Source organism: Rousettus aegyptiacus, unplaced genomic scaffold (assembly GCF_014176215.1).
Source record: "Rousettus aegyptiacus isolate mRouAeg1 unplaced genomic scaffold, mRouAeg1.p scaffold_m13_p_11, whole genome shotgun sequence".
In the NCBI taxonomy this organism is placed as follows: domain Eukaryota; kingdom Metazoa; phylum Chordata; class Mammalia; order Chiroptera; family Pteropodidae; genus Rousettus; species Rousettus aegyptiacus.
Genome location: NW_023416286.1, coordinates 56,223,753 through 56,241,204, shown reverse-complemented (window position 1 = coordinate 56,241,204; position 17,452 = coordinate 56,223,753). Strand labels below are relative to the sequence as shown.

Genomic DNA, 17,452 nt, shown 5'->3' with positions numbered 1-17,452 from the left:
TCCTTTCTTACTTTTCTTGACTATTTACCTCCTCTCAGACCTCTCTACAGAGCGGAATTAACCTCTCCATGTCCACCCCATCTCCTGTCCTTGCTCCGCAGACTGCATCTTTGAGCACTGATCCTGTTCAATGAGTACATCTAATTCAGGCACCTTTTTTGGTGGAGTTAGGGAAGCGTGTTGCAAAAGCCGTCAGCTTCTTATTCCTTGCTGGGTATGCTTTTACTCTATAATTACAATTTTTCTCGGGTTTGTGAAAGATTATCATGAAAGGTCAAAAAGTTTTTATAATAAGAAGATAAGCAGCAACTCTTCTCTCGTACCTAGATAGGGATATTCAAACCGACCAGAGAGAGTACGGGGCTACATTTTGGGGGAACATCCAAATTTCAATACATTATATGGCTCAGTTGTTAACTGGGTGTGAGCTTGTAGTGAGACTATATGTCTATTTTCTAGTTCAAAAAACGTGCTTTTTTTCTTGTTTCACTACATAAACTGTTCTAACATTTTTTGTGTATAATATAAATATTTTACCTCAGCTACTTGTACATCTTATTTGATTTTGTGGCACATCTTTCATTCCTTGTCTTAGGTGGTCATCTCATTTAGGGAAGGGGCCACTGCTGTTTATTGCCTTCCTCTCTCCCTGAATGAAACACCAAGTACAACATGTTCTCAATAATTTGATGGTTATGATGATGACAGTGATAAAGAATTAGCTCCCAAAGCACAAAACAAAAATGGCTAGCATCTCCAGGAGATGCAGGCAATCAGAAAAATGGCTTCGTACATAAACAAAGATATTCATGAGGAAGAGACTTATTTTCCGATACAACTAGTAGAAAAATATTCGTCGGAGTACATGAAATATACAGAAAAAAAAAGAAGAAACTTTTAATAAGTCAGATCAGAAAGAAAGACAATACAAGGCCAAAGACAACTGAGGAGATAAAGCAGAAGTAACATGTAGTTCATGCGTTTGCTGACACATTTATTTACATATATTTATAAATCAAATTCTATAGGCTAGGTTGTTTGCTAAGTTCTGGGGATAGAAAAATAAAACCGAGACATAGTATTTGCCCTCATGGAGCACACATTATAATGAATAGATGGTTATAAAAACACATAATGACAATAAGGTGTAATAACTACTCTAGCCAAGATAGAAACAAAGTGCTGAGAGCACAAGGTGAGGAGCAAAGGAAGAAAGAAGAAAAAAATGAAGGTGCTACTTCTACTTCCAGAGACTTCTTGGGCAGCAGAACTGCAGCACACGACTACGTCAGTCAGCGCTGGGGTTCTAGATGTACTGAGACTGGTATGTGTATTTTATGAGAATAAAATGTCTTCGAAGACAAGCAAATGGTATTGATATCAGGACATGTCACCAAAACAAAAACACTCCTAAAAACCTCTCAGCTTGTCTATCCTTCCGACCCCCACCAGGCTTCCCTAGTCCCTGGGCTCCTCTACTCCCTCCATGGTCTCCCCCATTTGGTTTGGCTCCTTTGAATCTGTTCTCCATTCTGCAGTCATAGTAATCGTTTCACCTTCTGGCTTAAACTCTTCAATGGTGTTCCATTGCTCTTAAAACAAAACTCTTAATATTTTGGTGTTAATGCTCAACTTGGCTCCTCCCTATCTATCCAGCCTCATCTGGCCCTATGCCTACAGCATGTTCCAGTCATGTCATCTTCTTCCTGTTCCTCATCATTGTCTGGGCCCTCTGCCTCGGAGTCTTTAGACATGCTGGTTGCTCCGTTGGGGGCTCCTCTCTTCTCCTTTCTCTCTTATTCTTCATCAACTTCCACGTGTTCTCCTGATTTCAGTTCTACTAGGAATTCCTCAGAGAAACTTTCTTGAACCAAGGTCTTCCTCTAACAAGCTAACTCATAGCTTACTGGGTTGAACCATGTGAAATTGCTGTTCGTGTAGGTCAAAGCAGTCAAAAATAAGCAACTTTTTATTGTTCAATTTAATACATATTGTATTAGGTTCCTAGGATTGCTATAACAAATTACTACAAGACTAGTATCTTAACATAACAGAAATTTATTCTCTCAGTGTTCTAGAGGCTAGAAGTCCTAAATCAAAGTACCAGAAGGGCCACGCTCTCTCTGAAGGCTCTCAGGAAGAATTCTTCCTTAACTGTTCTAAGCTACTCAGCAATCCTTGGTGTTCCTTGGCTAATAGCTGCATTACTCCAATATCTGCCTCTGTCATCACAATGCCTTCTTGCCTGTCTGTTTCTATCTCTCTATCTGAATCTCTTTCTTTTCTCTTACAAAAATACCAATCATTGAAATTAGGACCCATCCTAAACCAGTATGATCTTAACTGATTACATCTGTAAAAAATGTGATTTCCAAATAAAGTCCCATTCTAATGTTCTGGGTGGATTTGGGGTTGGGAAGGACACTATTAAATTCACTACATTATAGCAATATTTGAAATTATAGCATGTGGCTACTTGATACTATCTCTGTTCCTTGAGACTGTAAACTTTAGGAAGACAAAGATGGTGTGGGTTTTTTTCATCATTTTATATCCAAGGTCTGCCATAATATTTGACACAAAGTAAGCTAAACAATTATTTGTTGAATAAATAATTATAGTGATCAGGTGGCAGAACAAAACTCTCCAGCAGATAACTGGGAAATAAAAAAAAAAAAGGATTTTAGGTATATCCTGAAGGGTGGAGAGATAAGCAGAAAATATCTATTTATTGATTAAATAAATTTGTTTGTGTGGTGCATAGGTGTCCCTAGACATAAGAGAATAAAATTAGACTTTGTGGCATTCATATTGAACTTACATCTGCCATTGATGAACTAAGTGATGGATGCTTAGAATAAATTTATACATAAAATTTTATAATATTAATCATGTTATAGAATATAACATTTAACATATGTAGTTACCAGTATTTAAAAATAATATAAAAATATAAAAATAATTACCTTGCCTATATATTTTGCAAATGGAACTCATCTCATCCTAATTTGTATTGGAGTTTCTTAGATTCCCCAAAGCTCCTAAGTTCCTTAGGGCCCAAATTCCATTTTTAATTTACTTTTATAACACTTTCTAGAGAGCAAAAATACAAAAACTTTGTGGATAAATAAATTAGAATTCAGCTTGAATTGATCATTGCATGGTGAAAGTACAAAGAGCAAATGAGAAGCTCTTTGTAATGACTCAGAACCCTGTAAACTCTTTTCTTGTGTATCAGTCATTGTTTTCCAACAGATAATAGAGAAAGATGAGTGGCTGCTTGAATGGTAGGTATATCAGATCTCACTGCTGAGGCACAAAATAGAATCTTCTACAAACAGGAAGGGACCTCCTTCTGAACAGCAGTTGCCATGTGCTCTTTTCTGTTATTCACAGGTAAGCAGCATCAACCAAAGATGTACATACATACATCCAGTGGCCTGTTAAATCCTTACCTAGGCATATATGTACCAGAAATGTGCATACACGCATAGCATGGCCACCCCCTCACAAACCAAAGGCACTGCTACTTGTAAGAGTCTCAAACTGTAAACTCTTCAAGTATCCATCAGTAGTTGAATGGAAAAGTACATTGTGGTATATTTAAACACTCAATGAATGAACTACATCCAAGCACAAGAATTTGGATGAATTTCACAACATAATGTTGAGCAAAGGAGGCCAGACAAAATTGTACACTGAATGATTCCATTAATATAAAGTTAAAAAACAGGCAACACTAATCTATGGTGCTTAGTCTCAGGAGAGTGGTTATCCTGAGGTGAGGGTGAACTGGATCCTTAGGAGGAGATCCTAAAGGGTGCTTTATTGTTTGATCTGGGTGCTAGGTGTGTTCAGTCAGGGAAAATTCGGCAAAATGCTTCTTTCTATGTGTATATTATAGTTCAGTAAAAAGTTATATTTTTTTTTAAAGGGAAGATAATGCAGTTGAGCAAAATCATTTAATTCTTACTGCATTGCTATTAATCACCATAACCTTGATCATTTCTCCTTCTCTAATCCATTATTATGACTAAGATACAAAGAGAAAAAAGAAAGGAATGAGCAAGATGAGAGAGAGAGAGAGAGAGAGAGACAGACAGACAGACAGACAGACAGAAAGACAGACATAGACAGACACAGACAGACAGAAAGAGAGAGAGAGTGTGTGTGGAGGGGGTAAAAGGTGAAAGATAAGAGGAGGATGAGGAGGATGAGGCAACCAGACTAAAGAAAAGTATTTCATGGTACTTCGATGCCACTATCGAGTTTCTTTAATACGTAATAAAATGGTATTCTACCTTTTATCCAAATTCTTTAGCCCTCTTGCATGTGAAATTTTTCCAAGATTAAATTTAATTTGATGCAAATGAGTGAATAATATGGAGTATAATAACTAGGTAATGATTTAAGACCATTATGCTAGATCACAAGGACAGACCTGCTGACATATAGTAACTGTAATTGTACATGTCCCTGTAAAATTATTTCAGAGATCATGATTCTTGAATGTAAGGAACATGATGCAGATAACTCCAAGATTTTATTCTGTATATTGAAAAAGCTAATGTAAAGAGCAGTACGAAGGAGTTTAAAATGGCTTCAACTGAGCATGAAGTCTGGTTGCAAGAGATAGATCAGATGATAGCTTTGCAACAGACTCCTATGGTTAAAAAAACACACATTTTCAAAAAAGAAATTAGAATCAAAGAAAAAGAATTCCAACCTGAGCTTTAAAAAATATAAATCAGCTAAGCTCAGCGCTATTCTATGGCTGAGCATCTGTCTTGCTGAGATATCATTACCCATTGGGCGGCCGAAAGCCTTTTGCTTTAGTTGTGCTTCTCCAGAGAGTTGGGTGTAATTGCTCTGCATGACACATACCCTGTTCTGCCTCATCGCTTAAATCTTCCATATCTCAGCCTATGCTTTTTTTTCTGTTAAAATATTCAAACATTATTCAGTCAGTTCCTTTCTGAATGCTGTGACAAATAACTGAATTGAAAGATTACATTGAATAAAAATTTTTGCAATTTTTTGGTGTGCTTTTCTAAAAGAAAACAATTAAAAAAGCATTCAGATTTGAGAAAGAATTCTCATTTTAAAGTCTTGTCTGTTAGTCCGAAAAATGTGGATTAATGAAACCGAAGAGTAGTTTTCGACTGTTCATTACATGAAAATGACCATATTATATTTAATCTGGAGAAAGGAGTTCCTCTTAGTTGCCTGATTAAATTAAGACTGAATTCTCTCTGTTACTTTACACAAAGACTTTTGCTGTTTTTTTTTTTTTTTCCTGGGTCTATATATGACACAGTGAATCAGAATTGAGTATCTGCCTAAAGCAAAACAACCATTTTTCAAGAAAGTTTCTCTTGCTATTTTGCCTCTGTGATTTTACAACCTGAATTGCATGGCTTCTGGGTTAAAACAGATGGGGTATATGGAGTAACGATCCAACATGTTGGTTTTTATTAATATCCCCGTGTTACTATAAAAACTTGATATACAAATATAAAGAATAATTCCTCACTAGCCTGTTGAATACAGTGAAGTGTTTCTTAGGGGGGCAGACCTTTGGTTTTTTTCCCCTTGGACAAAGGTCCATTCATCCACATGATTGCATATTATATAAGAATACTACACCCTTTAAAAATGTTATTTTCAAAAGTGTTTAAGTCACTGATTTTTCCCTCTTCCACAAAAATCCTAATATTAAACCTAATACTTCAAAGGTCAAATTGGGGTTTTATGGATGTAAATTGGAGGACTCATTTCTTGGTTTGCCTAGGGGCCATAAAATGTTGCATTTTTACTTGACAGCTGGCACCCCAAAATGTTCAAAGTAATTTCATAACTTCAACTGATTAATGGCGTGTAGTGTTTCCTTTTCTATATTTCTCAACAGATTCAGAGCTGTTACTCATTCGTCCTTAGAGCATGCCCGTGAAGAAAAAGGGGAGAGGAGGGATGTACTTGGAGGAGCTGGTACACTGAGGAATTGAGTACTGCTCTGTGCTTCCTGGTTTGGGAGGCCAGCAAAGCACTTATGAAAGGCTGTTGCATTTGCACCATCTTATGACATCCTTAAGATGTACCCGAAATGTTCACTTTCATGCTCATATTACAACACTGGACCTAAGATCTTGCAGGCTTTATAAATGTCCTTCAGAAGGGCATGTTGTGCAGCGATGTAAATAATATTTGCAACAAGGCTAGGCTAGTAGAAAATAATAACAAGTTAGTCAGAGGGAAAAAAGAAAACTATTCAAAAACTAGAATACCAAATTATGTTGAAGGGATAAGTTTTCCTTATATTATTCCTTAAATTACCATTAATGAAATTAATGGTTTCTTAGAGATAGTAGTAATGGATACAGTTTTGCTTTTGTATGTTTTTTCTTCTAGGTCCCGAACACCTCTATTTTATATTAAATCTCTCTTGTGTTATTCAACTGAAACACATTGTTTCCATTAGGGAATTCACTGAGTCATAGAAACATGTTCATTATGATAAAAAATGCATTTTTTTGCTCTACTTCAGATGAAATTAGAGTTCTATGTAAAGTAGATGCTTGATTCTTGTTATGAGATGAATATTCACTAAGTAATAGGGAAAAAAGCCCATACCAAAGGGAATTCAGATGTATATATAACTGTCCTCTTTGTTTTGATTTAGAAAACATAGGAGATAGCATACTCTAAGTAAAAAACAGTAAAAAAGTAAGATGCGAATTTACATTTTTGTTCAGTTTTATAATCTCTTAACCACTCTGGATTTTAATGTTCTCAAATGAAAAATGAGGATCTTTACTCTTTTATATAAATGCCAGATATATAAGTAAGATAGCATATTGCCTGTAATTTGAATTACTCAAGGGAAATGTGCTGTAAAAACCAAGCTATCACTATAGCCACAGTAACTGCTAGCTCTACGTGAAAATGATCTCATCTCAGCGAGCGGGGAGAAATGAGCACATACACGCTGTTGTCCTCCTCTCCTCTACCTAGTCTGAGACCACATCGACCTTTCTCAATATTTCCCATGTCTTCCTCTTAACTGTGTTGATTGACTGATTTTCTCAAGACTCTTGATTTAAAAAGTAAAAATAAAAATCGAGAGAGGCGAACATTTTTCCTGATCTTGAGTCCTTCCCTGTCCTCCTTCCCTTTTCAAATTTGCTTCTTGAAAAGGTGGCCTATGCTCCCCATCCATGCTGTTTTCCACACTAACTTCCCACTCATCTTCCACTGCTCTGGTCTCGGATCTCTCCCTGCCACCTCAGTGGGTCTATTCTTGCTAGAGTCACCAACATTTCCCACGTCGTTGAATACAGTGGTCACTGGGTCATCCAGGTTTTACTTCACTGCCAGTCCTTAAACCTTCCGAACTGGATTTTCATTTTAATCTTATCTCTTTAAATCTATCTTTCAGAACACCTTAAAAAGAAACACCATCATGTTCCCAGTCCTTAAAGTAATTCCAGGATGGTCACTTGGGTATAAAAGAAATTCTAATCTTAGCATGGCATTAAGTATCCTACAGGGCCTCAGTCTTTATAGTCTAACAATACTGGTTTGTGTGTCCGTCCCGCACAGTCTTATTTCACATGTTTATGCTTCTGAATCTACTTTTTCCCTGCCTGCAATACTTTCCTTCTACCCTTGGTTAACTCTTATAGTTAAGTCAGTGCCCGAGGTCATGCAGTTAGGAGTGGTACGTAGCCCTGGGATTTGACCACAATCTTTCTGATTCCAGAGCTCGAGTTTCTAAACATTGTTTATACCCCTCTCATCAAAAAATTTTCAAGCAATAGATGCATTTTTACTTCTGCAATTTTGTGCACAATTTTGTGCCTGCTATTCATTTTATATGAGACATTTCTCCCACTTTCATGACAAAATTCAATTCATCATTTTTAGACATGTCTTGTCGACCTGCCTCCCACTTTCCCCATGGTTCCTTGCATCTTCTTCGACCTTAGTTCTTAGGTCTTTGCTCTATAACTTCCTAATTATGTGTAACTTTCCCCTAGTAAGATGACAAATTTTTAATTAAGGGAAGAACTCTTTGTAGCCCCGTGACCTCACACTGTACATTTATACACATGAGACAATGATAACACAATGGTGATGAGATGAAGAACAAAAAAGGCAACATCAATGGTATCCCATAAACAGACTGAAGTGTCTCATTTGTGATATTTCTCATCACTGGTGCTATTATTCTTTTCTTAGGTTCTTTATAATGTAGAATCTGCCACATTAATCAGCACCACAAATTATTCCAATTTTGCATGAGTTATATTACCGATAAAGATGAAGAGGAAAAATGACAAGTCATATCAGGTTTTCTATTAGAAACAGAGTCACAAAAAGCTTTTTTGATTTGGCTCCTGATGAAGTATATGCTCTTAACTTCTCGAGATCAGAAAATCATAATTAACTACAAATTCTACACAACATATTCATGGTATAAAACCTCACAGATGTATGAACCTTCGAACAAGGCAATACAACCAATGTATGTATTTATATGTTGTTAATCAGAGTTTACCACCAAAGAAAATTCTTATTCCATTAAAAAGTGCCACATTTCAAAACAATTTGAAACTTATATAAGAATTGCAAAGATAGTGCAGAGGTCCAGCATACCCTTGACCCAGTTTTTTTCTTATGGTAGCATCTTACATAACTATACAACACTTATAAAAACTAAGAAATTAACCATGGTCAAATGCTTTTAACTAAAGTGCAGAACTTATTTGGAATTTCCTGATTTTTGCATGAATGTTTTTTTTTTCTGTTTCAAGATCACATCCACAATACAATATTACATTTCATTGTTATGTCTTCTTAGACTTCTCTTGGCTGCAACAGTTTCACAAACTTCCCTTGTTTTAAATGACCTTGACAATTTTAAAGAATATTGGGCAGTTTGTAAAGTACCACTCAGTTAGAGTTTGTCTGATGTTTTTTCATGATTAGATTGAAGTGATGGATTTTTGAAAGAATCCCATGAAGACGACATTCTTGTCTCATCATATCATACCAGGGGGCATATAATATTGATATACTTTAATACTGGCGTTGTTACAAGTATAATCACTGGGCAAGGTGTGCCTGCTGGGTTTCCTAGCTATAAAGCTACAGTGTTTCCCTGTCCTTACACATGAGTTAGAAGCAAGTCACTAACTCTGGTCTGTACTCAAGGAGAGAATTGTTTTATCTCCTAGAAGGAAGGAGAATCAAAGAATTTGTAGGCACAGGTTAAAACTATCACAGTAATTTAAAAAAAAAAATAGGAGGGAGATACTTTCAAGCCATACAAATATCCTATTTCTTCTTAAAGTTTCACACACTAATTTTAACATTCATCAGTAAATCTTGTCTGTACCAATTATAACTATAGTATTCTGCAGATGAAAAACAGGTTCTACAGAAAGTAATCTCAGATGATGACCCGATCATAAATTCCTAACTGGACAGGTCATGGTGTGTAGTGACATCTCATGTGTATAACTTCTTTATTGAAGGTTTTAAGCCAGCCATGTCCATTATTCTTGAGCAAAGGTTAACACACCTTTGAATGCCAGAAGTAATACCTATTGAAAGGGTATTAACCCTCAAAAGAGCACGTAATCTTGTTAACTATCCTGTAATCCAATCCCCACCTTGCTTTGTCCAATCTTCCTTAGGTTCTCTCCTTAATTTCAAATGCATAAAGCAGCATAAAAGAAGCTGCAAAACTTATTTTCTGGAGCGTTTGAGATCTTGCTCCCTGGCATATGTTGTCAGTTTGGCTCAAATACTTATAAAAATTCTCTACAGGTTTAGATGTTTCTTAAGTTGACAATTCTAATGGATTTTCTATTTCTCTCATTTATTATTCTATTATTTCTATTTCTCTACATTTATGATTTGGGATTATTCTGTGAGGAAGAATTGTCCCTTCTACATTTTTAAAATTTAATCATTTATACATACATTTTTTTTCTTATTTATTTCATTTTGGGGGTTATAATTCAATAGTACTATTTATTTTATTGCTGAAATTGTTTCTGCTTTGGCCACTGGGGGCTCTTTTAGTTGACTCTTCTACTCTTCCAATATACCCTTCTCTTTTGTCTTTTAAAGCTCTCCCTTACTTGCTGGTTCCACAAAACACTTACATCTCATCTTGTGTCTTCTTTGACTTAGCTCTAGAATCAGCCATTTCTCCGAAGAGCACTGATTTCTTTTTGGGGGAAATAGTATTTTGAAATGAAAATCTTGGGCACTGGGCTTACCCATTGTTACTGGGATGTCACTGCTGTTAGGATCACTCCGAGGAAACAGCTAGAAAGTATATGTATGTTTAGGAACTCATGTAGAAACATATACCTATATGTAGTACCTAGCTACATATGTATGTATCTTGTAACCATAGAACCCTATCCATCCATGCATCTATCCACATCTATCAATATGTATCCATCTATGTATCTATACATCTCTGTATCTATGTATTATCTACATATCTATGTATCTATCTACATATCTATGGATCTATGGATCTCTCTACTTATCTATCTTAAAATAAAATAAAAAATAAACTGAGTTCACACTGATATGCCTACTTTGATCTAGTACCATAGGTTTTATTCTGGAATCTCTCCTTTGCTTATTTGTAAATTCTTTCTCTGACAGTGTGAAATCTGCCTCTCATTATCTATAGTAAATTTCCTTATTTGTTCTATTTTAGTATATGGATAACTAGTATCAGGTATTTATCATAAAATAAATATCTTACTTTGAATTAGAGGTATGGAAGACACATATTTTGTACTGGAGTCTCTACATTGAAATCTCGAACCCCAGCTGTGCTATGCACCCTTAAATAATTCCTTTTTAGGCAACAATCATGCATTTTTCCAAGTATCATTCCTGAGTATGCTTGTGGTAGATTGTACAGTTATTCAATTTTGCATACTTTGATAAAAAGGGCTTATTAGATGCATTATGAAAATTCACATTAATCAACATATTTTATGCAAAACAACATGGAAATAGGGCTAACATCAAACAAAATAACATGCATATACATTTCTCAGTTCTGAGAAATAATCTAAGGCACTCCTTTGTTAATAGCAAGTAAAAAATATTCTATAGTCATATGACTGTGTATAAGAATGCCAGACACTATTTCCCACTGTGCCTACCACTGTGTAAGTGCAGAGAGTGGAATGTAAGGAAAAGTCAACAATAAAATCATTGACCCACAAGTACAGGGAAGCAGAATTATGAATAAAGCAAAACTCGTTACTGTTCTTAGATAAATTTCCTAACTTTTTGGTCACCTTTAGTTATTAAAAATCAGTATAGTGCAATCCAGTCTCATATCTGATTTAAACCTCCCCTACACCCCTACCCCACTGTGCTACAAATGTGACATTTGGCCAATAACTGGGGAGGGGACATAGTCTCTTTCTTTCATTGTTCCACATCCCTTTCTTTGCATCTAGCTCCTCCAGAGTGGAGGCCAAGGTGGATAGTCAGAGCCAGAGGGATTGTCTTAGGAAGCCAGCAAAATTTCAGTGTGGCTCTCTTTGTGGTTTGGCCAGGATCTATACCTGTTCAAAGCTGATGGCTTTCTCTAAGACTGACCAGCATCATGAAGCAATCAGAGACGTGAAATTCTGGCCTAAAAAAAGTGATGTTGACTAGCTAGATAAATCAGATTTTCTCTTGTTGGGACTTTGAACTTGAGACAGAGAGAGTGTTGATTATTTGTAACAGAACCAAGTCAAAATTTACGTGAACAAAAAAACAGAGACAGATTATTTGTGGTACCCTAAGGGCCAAACAGCAGCAATTATTAAATGTTGTTCTTTCTAAAGGCACCTGCAATCTCTTTTCTTCTCACCCTATACAATCTCATCCAGATTTATAACTTCCACTATTACGTAAATACAGAGAACTTTCCTAGGACTGAAGAATCCAAGAGCACAGAAACTTTTGTCCGGTTTGTTTACTGACTTATCCTATGTGCCTAGAACCGTGCCTGGCACCTAGTAGGCACTAGATAATTAAGAATCACACTGACTGTTAATTACATTGAGATATTTATATCTCTAGCTTGCCAGCCCTCATATTTGAACTCTAGACCTATTTGCAACCAACATCATGCCTCTCTGGTCAGAGTCAAACTCAACATGCCCAAGACTGAGTGGATTATCTTTTCCCTCAAGTAAGGTTCTATGCTAATGTTTCCTAAATGGCATCATTATCCATCCAAGGAGACAAAGCTGAAACCAGGAGTCATCCTTGACACACTCTCGCTTATGTCCTTAAGTAAGTCCAAATTATCACCAAGTACCTACTGATTTTAATTTCCAAATAGCTCTTTAATTCACTACTGCTTCCTATCTTAAAAGTCTTCAGTAGCTTCCTATTGCTCTTACGTCAAAGGTAAAAAGTTCTTAACATGTTTTTCAAGGAGCTTCATGGTCTATGCCCTGCTTACTTTTCTAAGCTCACTTTACACTACTTTACTCTGGACTTTCTGGATTCTGGTTGTGCCAAATGCTGTTCCTTCTCTCTGGAATGCTCTCACCTCCCCTATCAACACATTTATAAAAGTTCATTGCAGCTCAGCCTTCGTAACTCAAGTGTTTTTCTTTCCTCACCTCCCTGACACCCATCTAGGACAGGGTTTTATTTGGTTGTGTTTTGTTTTGTTTTTATTAACTCGTCACTCAAATAGTGTTCTTTTTTGAAAAAAGTTTATATTAATTTGCAAATATTTATTAATTGGTTTATGTCCAACTCCTCCATTAGATCATTAGTTCCATGAAAGCAGAGAACTTAATTGTTTATTCTTGTCTGACCAGTGCCTGGCCAAATGTCTTGCACACAGTGGGGACTCAAAGATTTGAGGAATGAGTGAATAAGCAGATAGATAATAAAAAAGCTTTGGAAAGAATGGAAGGTATACAAAACTACAAGACAATGACTTTCTGTTGTTTTAAAGCCAGCCAGATTTCACATTTTTGTTATAGCAACCTTAGGAAACTAATACCCTTCCAGAACCTTGTCAGAACAAAGAACAGATGGGCTGTGTGAAATTTGAGACCAAAAGGAGTCAAGACAGTGACAACACCTCCAACGTATTCATTTTTCCTGTTTAGGGACACACAGGGTAAAACTCGCTATCACAACTTCTTATAACAAGCCTTAACACAGCTGAGAAAGTCTTTTTGCAATTCAACGACTGTGAGATGCTCCATAAAACTGAAAACCAATTGTCACACTTCTTTTTTAGAACCATAACAATGCAGTTTCCCATTGTCTGTGACAGGATCTAAAGAAAAAAAGCACCGTTTTAAAATTTTTGTTCTCTTGATTAAAGGAAGCAAAGTGAAATTGAGTTCCCACAGCTAAGCAGTGGGCTGAGGAGCAGACATGCTGAGTTCAGGTAGAGCTGAAATGTGAGCATATAGCTTGGGTTTGGGCACATTTTCCCTTCAAATCTCACTTTTTTAAAAAAATGTTTAATTGAAGAGTTATTTTACAGAGTGCTGTGAAACACTGTAATAAAAATAATTCTAAATTAGCACAATTATAGAATCACACAACTGACAACTTACCAATGTAAACGTGAACAGGCAGTCTTAGGCAAGGCATTTTATATTTGTTCCCAGCGAGAGAGACTTAACTTATTAAAAGTCCTGAGTGCCTGTGGATGAAGCATTGAACAAGGCTTCTGAAAACAATCCTCTAATAGTAATCTGGGTTGATCTAGTCATATACGAAGTGAAATTTTACAAGGCCTTAAAGAAATCGTTCTTCCAAGAAAGTCTCAAATTTATCAAATTTACTTTTATGGAACTCGTTCGATTAAGACAAAAGAAAATGACTTCAACCACTGAGAAAGCTGCTCTTGGTGGGTGAAAGCTGGCCTGGCATTCTGAGAGTGCATCCACAGTCTCCACTGTGCTGCATTCTCAGCTCCCTTACTTCCCAGTGTCATAAAGAAATCATTTCTTCTTGAGGCCAGAAAACAAGGCTCTGGAGGTATATTAGTTCCTGTGGGCTGCTGTACCAAAGTACCAAGACCCTGGTGGCTTAAAATAACAGAAGTTCATCTCACAGTTCTGGAGGCTAGAAATTCAAAATTAAGGTGTCTGTGGACTTGTTCGTCCTGGAGGTTCTGAAGGAGGGTCCGTTCAGGATTCTCTCCCAGCTTCTGGTGACAGTTGGCATTCGTTGGTGCTCCTTAGCTTGTAGAAACCTCACGCTAGACGGACTCTGTCTCCAACGTCACATCCAGACTCTATTGTTCCTGTGGATCTGTCTGTCTTTTCTCTTCTTCGTATGAGGACACCAGTCATATTAGATTCAAGCTTACCTAATGACCTCATCTTAACTTGATTTCTCTTCAAACATCCTATTTATAAATAAGGTCACATTCAGAGGCACTGGGAGTTAAGGCTTCAGTGTATATTTTTGAGAAACATGATTCAGTCCACAACAGGAGGACATCAGTTCTAATATATCCTCGTTTTAACTACCTGGATCCCTGACTACTACCCGGTTAAGTCTAAAACTCCAGTCAACTGTTTCTCCTTTTTGATTGACTTTTAGATTTCTAGGCTGTTACTTTATGCTGATAATTGATATCCCTAAATTCTGAGCCTCTGTTGGGACCTATTGGCTTGAACCTTGATTTGAACAGTTCTCAGTCTTTGCCATGGCATCTCTTTAAACTGATCTGATAGCTGTTCCTGTCTTAATGTGATGCAATAATTTATTATTTTAACAAGTCTAATAATGAAGCAATTTCAGAAACAGTAGACCAAATGCTATATAAGATGGTCTTTTGAGATTTAAATTATGAAAATTATGGGTAATAATATGTAAATCAACAACAAAAGGTTATCTATGACTAAAAGATTAAGAGGGGGCTTCTAGTGGAGTAGGTTAACATCAAAGGTTTTGAGTAAAATGTGAAGTCCCCCAACTTGCAGCCACTGATGACTTATAGCTTTGTCAGGGTATTGATTCTCTAGTGTCTGGGCAGCAGGAATACTAGATATTTGATGGGTCCAGCTGTTTATGTTGTATAAATATCATTCTCTATGCATACCACAATGGAAAAACAGGTTGGGTAGCACTGTAGTAAACATATTTTTAAAAATTAAGAATCAGTCAGTAACTCGGTGGTCTGCCTGGCGACTTAAGAGTATGATGAGCCTGAGAGGAAAGGGTTGGAAATTCACCTTCACTTCCGTAGCTATCTATCATTCATTCCTCATCACTATCATTAACCATCTCCTTATTGCTAATTTTTTTTTTAATTAAAAATTTATTTTTACAATTATGGTCAAAAACACATAACACAAAAATTAGCATCTTAATCATTTTTGAGGGTTCAGTAGTATTAAATACATTCACATTTTTGTGCAAAATATCTCTAGAACTTATTTCATCTTGCAAAACTAAAACTCTATAGTCATCGAACATCTCTTCGCCTGTCCCCTCAAGCCCCAATTGGTTTTCTGTTTTGGTGAATTTGACTACTTTACATATCTCATATAAGGAGAACCATACAGTATTTGTCTTTTTGTCACTGGCTTATTTCACTTAGCATAATGTCTTAAAGGTTTATCCATGCTATAGCATGTCAGAATTTCTTCTTTTTTAAACCTGAATAATATTCCACCGGATGTACATACCACATTTTCTTTCTTTATTCATCTGTCAATGGACATTTGGGCTGCTTCCACCTCTTGGCTATTATAAATAACATGGGTTTGGAAATATGTCTTTCGTTTTCAATTCTTTTGGATATATATCCAGAAGTGGTATTGCTAGATGAAACCTATTTTTAATTTGAGAAACTTCATACTGTTTTCCATAGTGGCTGCAGTACTTTCTTTTTCTTTCTTTTTTTTTTTAATGGTGGCCATCCTAATGGATATAAGCTGGTATCTCATTGTGGTTTTGATTTGCATTTCTCTAATTATTAGTGATGTCGAGTATCTTTTCATATGCTTGTTGCCTATTTTTATATCTTCTTTGGAGAAATGTGTATTCAAGTCCTTTGCCATTTTTTGAACTGGGTGATTTGTTTTTGTTGTTCAGTTGTAGAAATTCTTCGTATACTCTGGTTGTTAACTCCTTCACAGATACATGATTTATAAATATTTCCTACCATTCCATAAGTTGCCTTTTCACTCTGTTAATTATTTCCTTTGGTGAACAAAAGTTTTTAAATTTTCTGTAGCCCCATTTGTCTATTTTGCTTTTGTTGCCCGCACCTGTGGTGTCATATCTAAGAAATCACTACCCATTCCAAGGCCATGAAGATTTCCATAATGTTTTCTTCAGGGATTTTTGGTTTTAGATCTTATATTATGTCTTTAATCAGTTTTTAGTTAATTTTTGTATATGGTGTAAGGTAAGGGTCCAACTTCATCCTTTTGCCTATGGACATCTAGTTTTCCCCACATCATTTGCTGAAGACACTGTCCTTTCCCCTTTATGTGGTTTTGGCACCTTAGTCAAGGATTGTTTGACCATATATGCCAGGGTTTCTTTTTGGGCTCTCTTATTTTTCTGTAGGTTTGTCTTTATATTAGTATGATGCCATTTTGATTTCTGTATCTTTGAAATATGTTTTGATATCAAGAAGAGTGAGGCTTCCAACTTACTTTGTACTGTTTAGGATTGTTTTGGCTACTTGAGGTTCTTTGAGATTCCATATGCATTTTAGAATTTTTTTTATAATTGTGAAAAATACATTGGGATTTTGACAGGAATTACACTGAGTATGTAGGTTGCTTTAGGGAGTTAGTATGAACATTTTAATAATATAAAGTCTTTTAATCTATAAACACAGGATGTCTTTTCATTTATTTGTGCCTCCTTGTGATTCGTTTCATCCATGTTTTATAGTTTTCAATGAAGAAGTCTTTTACCTCCTTGTTTAACTTTATACCTAAGTATTTTACTCTTTCTGATGCTATTGTAAATAGGATTGTTTTCTATGGTGACAATCTTTGACCTCTCTAAAGTCTTTGAGACTGTTGAACAGAGCCTCTTTCTTGAAACACTTTTACCTTTTGGATTTGATGACAAACACATTCTAGACTTTCCTCCTACCTCTTGGGCTATGACTTCTCTACATTTCAGGCTCTTCCTCACTGACTTTCATGATTCCTTTGCTGCTCCTCAGGGAACCATTCTTCCCTTTGTAAAGTCATGATTTCTAAGGGTTTAAATTATCATCTGCATGTTGATTTTTGCTCCTCTTCAACATCTATATCAGCCTAGATATTTCACCGAATCTTTAAACCTTACATTTTTACCTACAGACATCATCTCATAGATATCCCCCAGGCATCTATCTTATGGAAAATAAGACCAACTCTTATTCCCCAAAAGAAAATAAACAAACAAATTCACATTT

General features: G+C 36.0%; 1 protein-coding gene across 5 annotated transcripts in view; it reads right to left on the bottom strand.

The window, feature by feature from the left end:
- The window catches only part of NALCN (sodium leak channel, non-selective), a 272,813-nt gene that overhangs the window by 78,867 nt on the left and 176,494 nt on the right, over nucleotides 1-17,452 (bottom strand). The gene's annotated exons all lie outside the window — the stretch shown is intronic.